Consider the following 11,212-nt stretch of genomic DNA (forward strand, 5'->3'; position numbering starts at 1 on the left):
TCCTTGATGACTCTCTCTAGGTATTTAGGGTTAGACTCCTCCTGCGCCTTTGTCGTTTCCTTCAGTTGGGCGGTCCTTCTTGAAGTTTCCTATCTCACCACATAGATGTCACATTGGACTGGTCGCCACATTGGTGGTTGATGTAATGAATCTCAACCGGGGCTCTGCAGGTACGATAGGTATGCCCCTCCCTGTTGCACCTAGCACAAAAGAGTTCCCGACAGATACCTTGATGATGGTAGCCACACTTGCTGCAGTGGGAAAGGCTTCCTAGGTATGGTCCCCTAGGTGTCGGGATGGAAGGGCTGGCAGGGGTATTGACTGTCTCAGCTCGCTGACCTTCAGAAGGTCCTTAAGCCGAGGTACTTCCTTCCTCGCTCTTGAACTTTCTCTCCAGTGGAGTTGGTTGAGGTTCATGGGTGGCTGGGTATGCAGGAGTTGGTTGTCGCCGTCCATTGCTAGGATCGGGAATCCCGATAGGGCTCTTGCTAACATTGGCGTTGTTAGCATTCAGACGAGCCATGACAGCTGCTACGGCATCCGAGACTACAGCTTGGAACGTAGCTTCATCGAATAGGAGAGTAGGTTTCTTGCCAGCGGATTGGTTACGCTTCTTCGGAGGCATGGTCTTCCTACACGGAAAGGAACACAAGCTGATGAGAGACGATGTTTAACTCTAGACGTATCTATCCTTACTATAATAGGCAATAATTTGTCCCACGCCTTGGATATTGGTTATCTGGGTGTCGACCTACATCCCTATGATGTAGTCCAGGTATTCAAGGTAGGGGTAAGGGTATCGGAAAGCCATAAGATGGGAATCGTTCCTACTAAGTTATCTTTATGCTGGAAAGGTTCACTCTCCGGCTTTGGAAAGATTTGAGGGAAGTTCGGAACGAAATCACAGAAGAAAAGGCTCATGAAGGCTTATGGCTAAACATTCTCAATCAAGGTTTTGAGATCCGATCTAATCGTATTACTTGCGACGGGAAAAGGCGATTTACCTAACACATAGTGTGAGTAATGTAATCACTAACTCACTAAATTGTATTATTTTATGGGTGTATTAGCGCGACAATAACGAGGAAAAGACACTTCTTGGGTTCCATGTATTGGCTCCCCCTGTCTACCTCTATCCTAGACTGGTACCGGCGTTGGTTTTCTTCAGATAGATACCTCGGGTTCTCTCCTCGTGTAGACATACCGAATCTCTACTCCGCCTTACTTCCGATTCTGACTCTGGGTGTCATCACTTCATGATGGATGACTGGGTTCTCGGAAGTTCAGGCGAATTTCCCACCGATGTCCCTAAAAGGTATAGGCACTTGGTGGTTTCAGTAGTCTCGTCTTGGTTTATTTATTTCCGAACTGGAAATCTTCTCAATGAACATCTTCTGGGTCTGAATCAACTCTTCTGTCGAACACTGAAGTGGATAGGGTTTTCTATAGGGTTCGTGCGAGAATGGAAATGTCTAGAGAATCCTAAGAGATTATTAACATTTCACTGGGTGATCCATATCGGGTCCTGCTACAATTACATAGGGTACACAAATTATATATAGCTGAGATCCGATAGGCCTTCGAATATGTGATACTACTCTATATCCACATCCCAACGAGGAAAAGGAAGTAGAGTGAAACCACACATTCTTAGTCTATGGGATCCTTATTTTATATAACCTTGGAAGTATACCCTCTGTAATCATAGGTATATCGATAAGGATCTTTTTAGTTTTTCATAAAAGGTTATCTATGGATCCTAAAATACCCCTATGGTATTTTAATTTCTTGTTTGATTCTTACTTCTGAATATGATTCTGGGATTAATGTGAGTCTTTTAGTGTTCCAAAATACTCCCATAGTATTTTTAAACTTTATGTTTGGCTCTAGCATTCGTATTTGGTAAGTTTCAGACCTGTTGCAACACCACTATCACTCCCAAGCACACGTTCATCGCATCTCGAATAAATGTAGTTGATCATATTACATTTATTCCAGCTTACGATTACATAACTGCCCAGGTTTGACGGTAATGCTCAACATCCGAAGACTTTTATTCTTGTTCTTCTTGTGATACTTTGTTCGGGTGTTTAGATTTTGGATGTTCTTATACTTTGGTAAAATATGGTTATATTTTAAAGTATAATTCTTGGTCAGAGTGTTTTATCCCTTTGTATTTATATGTTGTATATCTTTTATGAATTGATATACTTAGCTCACTATAAACAATGCTCTGATACCAATCTGTCACACCCCAAAACCGGAACGGCGGAAACGTTCTGGGGGTGGATGACGTCATGTAAAGTATCACAACATGTGCGGTATAGTAATCAAAGTACAACAACCATTGCATTAATAGTAATAGTTTTACATCGGTTACATGTTATAGTAATATCAAAGTAATTACAGAACATAACATAAATGCAGCTCGGTACTAGACTGTCTTCACAAAAGCTCCTGGGATGTACCTGTCTATCGCTGACTTGAGAATACAAGTTATTTTGAAAGCGAGTATCAGCATTTTATAATGCTGGTGAGTCCATTAGTATTTAGTTTCATTTGAATAAATACGCATTTTTATTCAAAATAACTTTATGAAAAGTAGTAGTTTAGAATCTACGGTGTATTAGCGTCCTTTCCAGAAAATCCTATATTTAATTTGTAAATAAAAACAGTCTTCTACCAACACCCGGCCGATTTATGTTTTAAGGAGTAGTTTTCCCCAAATTATTATCATTACCAAATACAAAATTGACTGTAAAAGAGTAATGAGAAAATCAAAAGTGAAGATACTAAGGGAAAAATAACATATGCCTCAGCAGTTGTCCTGCTGACTAAGGCAAAAGAAATCATAGACTCCAGGAGAGTATCGAATGAATGATACGTATGGCTCAGTCTAACGAAAGGAAACACAGACCCCAGACGGTATCAAATGAACGATACGGCTAGCAAGGTCTAAAACAAAGAAACACAAACCCCAGGCAGTATCAAATGAACGATACAGCTAGCAAGGTCTAAAACAAAGGGTGAATGTGAACTCGTATGTAACCATGTTGATCGTCGATAGAGTATCCGATGACCCTCTAGGTCACGTGTAGAGGTAGTGGCAGTAAACGTAGTGGCATTATGTCACCCATGGGCCTTACCGACGCGGACTGTAGCTAGTAGTCAGGGTGTGGGAGTGTCAGTCTCGTATAGATATATACACATGATGTTCGCTCTCCTTCCCGGAGACTCTGGTTACACGGCGTTGGCGCAATGAAGCGTCATAGAGGGAAATAGTGTGTCACATTCTAAAGTAAAAGAGAGAGGTAGAGATAGAGATAGAGATAGAGATAAAGACAGAGATAGAGATAGAGATAGAGATAGAGATAGAGATAGAGTCTCCTAACTATTCCTATAATAGTTACTAGGATTCTAGAAACATGAATAATAGAGGGAGGCCTTTACTACCCAAGGCGATGCACTGGCTGAGAGAGAGAGAGAGAGAGAGAGAGAGAGAGAAAGAGAGAGCTTTTATGCCCATATATGTATACATGATATATAACTAATGTTTAAACGACCTTCGGACGGATAACCGATACCCACCAGACCACATCCCAACGAGGAAAAGGAAATAGGGCGAATTAGCCTTCCTAAGTCTTTTAAACATTATTTATATAATTATACAAATATAGATATGCATTTAACGAAATAAAAGCATAGAAGAAAACTTTGATGAAAACTTTGGAAAACCTTTACACATAAGAAATTTACGACTTGATGTCAGTTTGTAAAACAAGTTTGAAAATCTTTGGAATCCTTTGAAAAACCTTTCATAACAACTTTGAAAATGAATTGTATAAAACAGATTAAGTGAAGAAAAACCTTTGGAAAACCTTTATCAAGAGTTGAAAGTGAGATTGGAAAATCTTAAGCTGGATAAAACAGTATAACATGAGAAAATCCATTTTGCTATACAGTTATCACTCACATGTGATTTATATAATAACTGTATTGATCAACTTGTATTCTCCCCTATAAAAAGCAGCTAAAATCATTTTAAAGGTTAATTCAGGGGTATGAACTCACCTGTTGTAAGTGGATCGGATGGAGGTGTCGGTTGGGTGCTCGGTGTCAAGTGAAGACTTGAACACATTTAGTGACCTAGTAACATATGAAGGCATATGTTTGCATACAATTAGTGTTTATAATACTAATTAATCACATATAAGCATCCTAATGTGCGGAAAACACTTTGGTCAAGTGCTAGGAGGCTATTGGGTTGCAATAAGGGAGTGTATGGCCTAGTTAGGGAGTTTACTCTTCAAGAGTAAACTCTTCAAAGAGTTTTTGGCCCTAAGACCATATCCCCATGATTTTACGGCTGTAAACTCATGGGTGGTGTGCTCTTGGATGTTTTAAGGTCTTATATCACTCGTAGAATTAGGCTAGGTTCAAATCTAGGGCATAGGAAAGGGTTAAGGCTTCAAATGGACCATTTTAGGGAGTTCACGGCTGTAAACCTAGAGTTTACGACTGTAAACTCTCACTTGGTCATTCCCTTCATGAATTAAGGTCTTAAATGAAAGGGTATAAAGTTCTATGCATTTTTCCAAGTCAAATGGAGAAGTTAGGGCATCATTTGGCCTCATTATGGGAGTTTACGGCCCATGGACCAATCCTTGAGGGGTTTACGGTCGTAAACTCCTAGGTCATTGGTTTCTTTGATGTTTAAAGCCCCTACTTCATTTGTGGTTGATTCTAGACATTTTCCCAAGCCATAAGAGGTGTTTAAGGGCAAGTTTAACACCTTAAAAGGAGTTCATGGCCCATGAAGAGGGGTTTACGGTCCAAGAGTGTTCTTGGGCCGTAAACTCATGTTTACTCCTCAAAATTCAAGGTTTTGGTGTTCTAAGCTCGTATGTGTAAGTCCACAAGTCATATCTAAATCCTAGGAGTGATTTAAGAGGGTTTTGGGGCTTCAAAACCCCACTTATGGGTGTTTACGGTCCAAGAGTGTTCTTGGGCCGTAAACACATGATTTGGCCCCTATTGGATGTCTTAAACAAGAATTTTCATGTTAAATGAGCAAAACAACAAGTTAGGGTAGATCACTTACTAGTTTGGGGCTCGAAATGGGCGGTTTTTGGATCGAAAGCAACTTGTAGAAAGAGAGAGTAGAGAGAGAGTGAAAAGGGTGTAAATGAGGTTAAATCACCCTTATATAGGGGTTTGAGTTTGTGGCTCGGTGGAAATCTACCTTTGGATTCATGTTTCATGTCGATTAGCTTTCAGAGGTTTTCTGGATCATCGGATGGATTGAATGTCTACGGGTATCTGTTTGCTGCAGGGTGACTATCTCAATCATGTGCAAAATGAACCTGCACTTCTGATTCTTGAGATGTTTCTAACGAAAAACTCTCGTTGTCGGTGAGATCGGGTTTTACCAGACGGCTGTTTATAAAGTTTTTAAACTTTTCATCATCGTCTAGTTGACGCTTTCACAATATGATTCCTATCGGGAAAGAATCATGCTCTTACTAGCTTTGTTGTTTCATAAACAGCAAGCTCTGCTCAGGGCTAACTCAATCCTTAGAGAATTTTCTTAAGTGTTGGACTATCTCGGAAGGTGGTTCTACTATCTCTGCATGTGATAGTATTCTTGGAACGCCTAGTAGTCCTAATGAATCTCTAAAACATGCCCTAATCTCTAAGGTGTCGGTTTATTTCAGTTGCAGAAAGCGCGTGCTCTTGTATAACCCATCGACTAACACCTATACTGGTGTCAAGTCTATAATCTTTTCGGGATCTGATTTATTAGGCTTAATGCAACCCACTTTCGCACTTTATTCAAGTATTCTTGGTTGCGGAGGTTATCCTGTGGTTCTTGGCATTCTAGTATTCACTTCGGGGGATGCAACCTATCGTCTATAGGGCGACGGTGACTTCTTCCACGTGAGGGGGAGGCGGAGTGTCCTAGGCATTACTTTTCAGTAACGGGGTGGACGAAGTGCCTGAGTAGTGCGAGCATCTTCTGCAACTACTCTTCTGGGGGTTCTGAGTTTTCTTGATTTTAGGTTAAGTCTAGAAGTATAGGGTTCCGTCACTCGGAACGTCTAATCTCCTCATCCAATCTTCTCAAGGTTTAACTTATTGCAGCTTCCGGATTTCCGGGATATCCGCTGAGATGCTTAATTTGGGGGATTAAGCTGAATGGATGGTCGTAGTGAATGTCCTTGACTCTTACGACTCAGATTTCTTTACCAACTGAGGGTGTTAGCTACTATGTTGGCTTAACCGGGATGACAACAAATTTCGGATTTGTGATCATTATAGTAGCTCAACCCGCCGTGGTTCTCTTGACTCTAGTTCCTATTCTATGGGATAGGATGAAGGGTTTTACTATGAGGTTCGTGGTAGAGCTCATACTTGTCTTAACCACTAATACTTCGTGTATGCAAGCCGTATATAATTGAGGTCGGTAGGATGTTCAGTTGTGCGACTCCACCCCAGACCCACAACCCAACGAGGAATAGGGAGTAGGGAGGAAGCACACATCTTAAATCTTTTTTTATCTCAATTATATACCACTCTTATGCATATACTTAGTTAATAGTAGTCAATCCCATGAGTTCTATCCTCTGGATTCACGGACCTGATTGTGAGGTGTGAAAGGTCTTTCTGGGGGATCTACGGAGTAGGTTTCGGGTGGTTACCGTCTTCTGGAATGCATGCGGTGTCTTTCGCTTCGGTTCCTATCTGTCTAAGAAGGGGGTTGGTTAATAGCGCACGATACTCTACTCAGAGGTATTTCGGAAAGTTTTAGATAAGAGCGACGACCGACGGATTGCATTAGGTTTTATTATTATTAGGTTCAGAAGAACCTTTGTAACGCCCGGGTTTCGGGGCTAAGCATTTTTGATCATGTAATAGTCTAGGTCAACTATTGTAACTCTTTTTGAAGTAATAAAGATGAAATATTTGAGTATTATGTGAATTATATGTATTTATGTGCTTATTATTTAATTATAAATGTATAATTAATAAAGAATAAAAATAAGCGTCAAAATTAAACTGTGAGATAAGCCTGATATCTCTACATAAAGTTGTAGTGGTCGAAACAAGCATTCTGGGGAGTATGGATGACGACCACGGACTCTTCTAGACAGTCCAGTGGAACGCTAGCAGGCTCGCAACCTGTAGGTGTTTGTGAACGATGTGTTCATCGGTGTACTCCATCCCCCACATGGTTGCCTTAAGGAAATTTTTTGCAGAGGAATCCACTTAGCAGTAGTGTCCATCCCGATGATGATCCTTAGGCTAGGTCCCTTATGATAGGTGTTTAGGGACGTAAAAGTGAGGATAACGGGAATGGGTAATCGGGTTATTGTTGATTGATGAATTTAATAAACTTATTTATTGTGGGTTGAAAACCCTATGTGCTCACCAGGCTCCCAAGCCTGACCAATCGGTTTTATGTATTACAGGTAGTGGTGCTCGAACATAGATGTGATGTTTTGGATGAGGGATTACGGATATAGGCATGTAGTTATGAAATAATGTAGTAAGGCTTATGTTGTATTGTTTATGCTTATGATCTGTATCGAACATGACATCCCGAGTCTTTTTAATGAAATACATTTCTATGGAAATGCTTTTGATAAATCTTTATCATATTTTGTTTTGGGACAAATTCCGCAACACTTTTATTTAAAATGTTACTCTGATTTTCAAACAAAGCATAAATAAAATCGGTCTTTCTGGCCGTGAAAATGGGGATGTCACAGTTGGTATCAGAGCATTAGTTTAAGCGAACTAGGAATTTGTAAGATTTCTAGACTTAAACTTAGGATGCTAAGCGATGATTGTGAGGTGTGAGCACTAGCTTATTTTAGGAATTGTGCCTAAAATGCTTTTATGTGCTAAATGCTTTGTGCATGATATGTTGTTATTTGTTCGGATCTATGGTCTGTTGCCGACCGGATCTAGAAACTTTATGTGTTTAGGATTCTAAACGTACGGCTACGATATCAGAACTAGCATGTAAACTTTTCGGAGTGATAAGGACGATTTAAACGTCTATCCTAAACAAAGATCTAAATTCACCTTATTCGGTGTATAGATCAAGATGGCAAGGACCTGTAGCGGAAACCTAAATGCAAATGGAGATAGGAACCAACCCTAGTGGTTCAGCAAATACCTGTTGTAGAAGAAGTTGCACCTGAGCCAGTCACGATGGCCGGAGTGCAAGTGATGATCCAGGCGATGTTGGATCATCAAATGGAGGAAACCAGACGTTTGCTCCAGCAAAATCGAGAGGAATAGACTATTCAGATCGAACAGCCCGAGTTGAACGAATGGCAGACTGAGGAGGGAAACTACAGTGGGACTGTTGGTCAAGTCAACCCACCGATAGTTAGTGTGACATCCCCATTTTCACGGCCAGAAAAGACCGATTTGTTTATGCTTTGTTTTATAAATCAGAGTGATCGTTTAAAGAAAACGGTTGCGGAATTTGTTCCCAAAATAAAATATGATAACCATTTATCAAAACGTTTCTCAAAGAGAATGTATTTTCATTAAATAATAAAACCTCGGGATGTCATGTTCTGATACAGACCAAAAGCATAAACAATAATAAATAGACCTTAGAACAGTTATTCATAACTACTGGCCTATAATCCAAAATCTCTCGTCAAGTCCACCAACTTATACTCTTGTGCCATTACCTGTAATGCAAAGAAAACTGAGTGGGTCAGGCTTGGGAGCCTGGTGAGCATATAGGGTTTTCAACCCACAATAATACAATTATTATATTCAACCATCAAACAATCAACTCAATTACTCATCCCTATTATGTTTCTTAGGATTTTACCCTAGGAATTCAACTACTCGTCATTCCTTCATTCCTAAGGATTGACCTAAGGAATTTACACAAACTTCCATTGCTACATAAGGCGCATCTGCCAACATTATCCTTTAAGCGCCTCTGTCAGGATTACGTCATACACTATGAGGCGCGACTACCAGGTTTATGACATTCTCTTTTAGGCGCATCTGCCGACATTATCTTATAAGCGTATCTGCCAAGATTATCCTATAAGCGCATCTGCTATTGTTATGACAATCTCTATTTGGTGCATCTGCCAAGATCACGACATTCACTACTTGGTGCATCTACCAATATTATTCTCAAGTGCATCTGCTAGCATTATGGCATGCTCTTTTAGTTTCATCTACCAATACTATACTTAAGTGCATCTACTAGTATTATGTCACTTTCTCTTTGGTGCATCTACCAATACTATGCTTGAGCGCATCTGCTAGCATTATGACATTCTCTAATTGGTGCATCTGCCAATATCATTCTTAATCATCTTTCATACATCATCATTTTATCACATACCAACTATCTCATCTACCCATGTTCTACCCAACATATTTGTAGATATGGAATACATATACAGTTTAACTCATTTAAAAACTATATAAAACATTCATTCCATACTCATCTCAAATAAACAACAATATATAAACACATAGCACGTATTTTATAACAAATACTTCATATCTATGTGTTGGAAGAAAGTAACCACACACCCTCCCAAACATATACGTGATACATCCAAACAATACTTGTATTATACCCGTGTTTATGAAAGGGACTATACATCCACACATATAAACAGCTTTATATCATACACATAGCACGTATTTTATAGAAAATACTTAATATTTATGTGTTAGAAGAAAGTAACTACACACTCACTCGTATAAACAACAATATACTTAATACACTCAAACCATACTTGTATTATTATCGTGTTTGTGAAAGGTAGTATACAGTCACTTGATCAGAAGATGATCGGACAGCACTACGACTTTCAGAAGTAGTAATCCTCAGCAGATCTGGAAGATCTCCACAAAAATCGAACTTCTCGCGGACAGAGCTTCGGCTCGGGAACCGCACTTCTCGGGATCTTTGGGATCTCGGGACTTGCCTCGGGGCTCGAGTATGATACCGGGGCTTCGGGGTATTTCTGGCACGCAAATCGATGCAAAGCGGGAGAGAGAAGAGAGAAAATAGCAAAAGAACTCGGCTGCCCTCGCATCCTATTTATAGGAGGCTGGAGCCTCGGAGTACGCGGGGCGTACTGGTCCGAATGCGTCATGGCGTTCGTCATCCGAAGCCACTTGCTGCGAATGTCGACACTTCATAGTACGCGGGGCGTACCTCGGATCAGACCGGTGACTCCTTCAGATAATGCTTCTGAATTTCCAATTAAATTTAATTACAAAATATTTAATAAACTTCGGAAATTCATATCTTCTTCATACGAACTCCGTTTTCGACGTTCTTTATATCCACGCGAAGGTGAGACTACGATCTACAACTTTCGTTTAGACTTCGTCGGCTAATTTTGACTTTATTTTTATTATTTATTTTTAATAGGCCGCGACAGAAAAACTTCGTTATAAATTCATAACTTCTTCGTTTGACGTCCGTTCTCGCCTAACTTTTTATCGCTTCGATACCAACAACGAGACCTTCGATCCTCGTTTAGATTGCTAAGGCTAAATACCGCTCTAACGTAAATTCACTTTTTACGTTGCGCTGTGTCGTGCCGGTTCTGTCGCGAAACTTCGACAGGTCATAACTTCTTCATTATAACTCGGATTTTGGCGTTCTTTATATGCACGGAAACCTTGTGACATATACTACAACTTGGTTAAGATTAATCCTTCTAGATAATCTTCCATCAAAAGTCATTTTTGACGCCTATCGTCTCTAAATTGACTAGCCCTGATGTACGGGAGTTACAATTATCTCCCCCTTAGGATGATTACGTCCCGGAATCATCAACGAAATAGGACTTGCATAATGATTCCACACGTTATCTCTTCATCCTAGGTAATATCCATAAATTCTATGTTTCCTCGAAAGAGTATTTAACTCTATGGCTTTCTTGACCGCAGACGATGCCCAATCTTGCATCTGCTTATCGTACTATGTTGTACTTTCAATCGTAACCCTCGAGTTACCAAATAAGTCGTTATTATGGACTCCTTCTTCTCAGGATAAATACTCTCCTTTATCTATTGTAACAAACCGATGGGTCGTGCTCTATTGAAAGTAGATAGAGTTAATTGAGATTGTTACCCTTATTTGAATGCTGCTTGCTTCGTGCTACGTGGGACTTTGAATAATGGGAGTTAGCCATTAGGCGAA

Source organism: Lactuca serriola, chromosome 7 (genome assembly GCF_051521515.1).
Source record: "Lactuca serriola cultivar US96UC23 chromosome 7, Lser_US96UC23_V15, whole genome shotgun sequence".
In the NCBI taxonomy this organism is placed as follows: domain Eukaryota; kingdom Viridiplantae; phylum Streptophyta; class Magnoliopsida; order Asterales; family Asteraceae; genus Lactuca; species Lactuca serriola.